A 3,250-nucleotide genomic window follows, 5' to 3' on the forward strand; every position below is an offset into this window, starting at 1 on the left:
ATCAGAATTGATTTTATAGGGCAAATTATATTATGGGGAGATGTTTTTGAAATCCCCCTTCCCCCCAAACTAAAAAAATTTCCAAAATTTTACTTTAAAAGCTATTCTTTTTAAATATTTCTAAAGTGCTAATAGTTATAGCACTACAAACATCAGAATAAACTTTAGAGGACAATTTATCTGTAAAAGGGAGGTTATTTTCCTTACTAAATTTTTCTTCCTTTTAAAGGAGGAGGAAGATTCCTACAATCACTCTCCCCCCAAAAAAGGACCTAGATGGAGTGATACCACATCGATGCAAGCTGCAAGACCATCCATCATCAGATATGCTAGCTCTATTACAAGTTCTCTGGACCAGCCGGGACCCTCTCATGCCAATGTCAGCTCTATACAGACCACTATGCAACCTGGAAGAAAATTCAAGAGGAAATGGGCTTTCTCATAACGTTACTGCTGCTGAACAAGATTGTGAGGTCACTCCTACTGAAACATTGCCGGCTCCTTCACGACCAATGCAAGGCAATAATAATGTGGCCTCTACAGCTCACGACATGGAAGCTGCAAATTTGAATGTGAGTTTTCAAATATTATTTCTCGCTAATGATTCTTTTTCCCAAATCAATTCGATGGAGTGTGTGAGCGGTGCAAGCGCCGCTTATTTTTCTGTCTACCCGATAATTCATGGAGATAGTATAATGAATATTGCAAATTCAATAATGAGGTAATCATTTTCATTATTTTGTTGTGTATTTGTGTGTGTGAGCGGTGCATGCGCCACGTCTACTCGATAATTCATTGAGATAGTATAATGAATAGTGCAAATTCAATAACGGCGTAATGATTGTTGTATGTGTGTGTGTGTGTGTGTGTGTGTTTGTGTGTGTGTGTGTGCGGTGCATGCGCCGCGTCTACTCGATAATTCATTGAGATAGTGCAAATTCTATATCGATGTAATGATTGAATGGCATATATTTCCATATCTTTATTTCTTATGTTTGATCCGGGTGGTGAAATTTTTTCAACATACATATCAACCGAATTGTATTTTAATGCTGATTTTGAATATTTTTAAATTATTTCGTTTAACTTAATCCATCAAAAGTTATGAGAAAAATAAGAATTTTTGAAGTAGAAATTCTGACGTCCTATAATTTTTTTCCGCAGCGCGTTTCTATCTGACTTCTGACACATAATTACTTATAGGCTAATGGAATATATAGGGGTTAGAAACATAATTTCAACCTGTAAGAATATTTCAGCGTGCGTGCGCATGTGTGTGTGTGTGTGTGCGTGTGTGTGTGTGCGTGTGTGTGCGTGTGCGTGTGTGTGTGCGTGTGTGTGTGTGTGTGAGCGGTGCATGCGCTGCTTATTTTTCTGTCTACCCGTTAATTCATGGAGATAGTATAATAACCATATCACATTCAATAACAATCTAAGAATTTCCATTAATTTATTGTTTGTTTGTCTCCATGTTGCTAGCAAAATGTGTAATTATTCAGTATTTGTTATTTGAATAATGCTATCAGCAAAAAAGTATTCATTTTAAATAATTATAGGAGAAATTGAGTTTTATGGGTGCTATGGAAAAAAATGAACATGATTTTTCAACTTTATGAAATAATGCTTATTTCACATAGAAAATAAAACCTTTTTTCTATAGATTAATGATATAGCAGCGCCACTGGGGGATGAGACATCAGCATTTATTGGACCAATTCTATCACCACCAATGGAGTTCAGAGACGAACCTTCATTAGTTCTGGAGAATATGGAGTGGCATAGGGGTTTTCTTAATGATGTTTTTGGGGAAATGGCTAGCCTAGACGACTTAGCTTGTGATATTGACATGCTTGAGGATCCGGAGTGGGCAGATAGATTTATGCGTGAGCATTTAGGGGGTGTTACTAGTGCAACTGAACCGGGTCCTCATAAAGAAATTGCGTCACAGGACAATACAGGCTGGCTCGATCAATTGTCCCCAAACACCTTGGAATATGTGCTATCAGGCTTAGGGGACCTCATGCCATCTCCAACCAATGTAATTGAACAGACTGGGGGTGGTGTTATTGACAATTCTATGTCACCCCCCCCCTTCCGCTCAATGATATAGCTAGTACTAGTAGTAGTAGTAATGCAACAACAACACAAGTATCCCCTCTTCCAGATTTTTTTCTGTCCAACTCTGCCTTGCACCACACAAAGGTCTACAGCGCCAATTTCGGTGACCCTTTAAACTCTCTAGTGTGGGGGTATATAATAACAGATCCATCGACAATTACAAATTTATATAATAATAAGATTCGCGCCTTTATTTAACACCAGTTGGGGGTGGGGGGGGTGGGGGTCAGTTTAAAATCATCAATAGCACTAAAAATTTTTTTTTTGTAATGAAAATGTGAGCGAGCTGTATTCGAAATACTTGCACACAGAGATGTTGGCAATTCGCCCGCATTTATCAAATTATGGGGAGGTTTTTCTAAATTGGGCTAATAGTATTCAAAGTAAGTGGGAAAATTATAACGAGGGGGGTAGTGGTTTTATTATAGGATCTGTGGTTTTATTTATTGAAAGTTTAAATGTTAATATTTGTAGGTTCAAAAAGGATTTAATTATAAGAGGTGGGCATGAAGAGAGGGCTACAGTTATGAAATATCAGTCAGATTTAGAGGGGAGTCAGGGGATACAACGAGTCTGTTTCGATTCGAGGCTGCAGTGTTTCAAGTATGCGTTTTTAATTGCAGCATACAGACCACTTCAAAAAGATGCATCTACGCAAAAGTTTGATAAAATAGCAGCTAATGGTTGGGAGGATTCAAACGTCATGAAAGTAGAGTTTTACTATTTAAATGATCGAATTCCAGTGCATCTGAAAGGAATAGATATTTTTTAGAGGTATAATGCACATTTAAAGATTTGTTTCACGGTGTTACAGTATGAAACCGAATTTGAAGAGGGTCAGCGTTCCGATAAGAAGGGTGTATTAATTCCAGTGCGGGCTCCTTCAATTGAATCAGTAGAACATTAGGTGTGGCTTCTATACACCCCACCCACAGACTCCGATTCAATTGGTCATTTTAATCCAATTACGGATATTAGTAGGGTTTTGGGGGAGGGTAAAAAGCGGGTTGGGTTGTGTTATTACTGTCCAACATGTCTCTCAAGATTTCGCTCTGATTTAAAGTTAAAGCATCACATGAAACACTGTAAACGTCATGGATGCCAGGCTGTGGAGACGGTAAGCGGAGATAGA

This window comes from Artemia sp. Qi Xiang Cuo, chromosome 6 (assembly GCF_049724085.1).
Source record: "Artemia sp. Qi Xiang Cuo chromosome 6, ASM4972408v1, whole genome shotgun sequence".
Lineage (NCBI taxonomy): Eukaryota > Metazoa > Arthropoda > Branchiopoda > Anostraca > Artemiidae > Artemia > Artemia sp. Qi Xiang Cuo.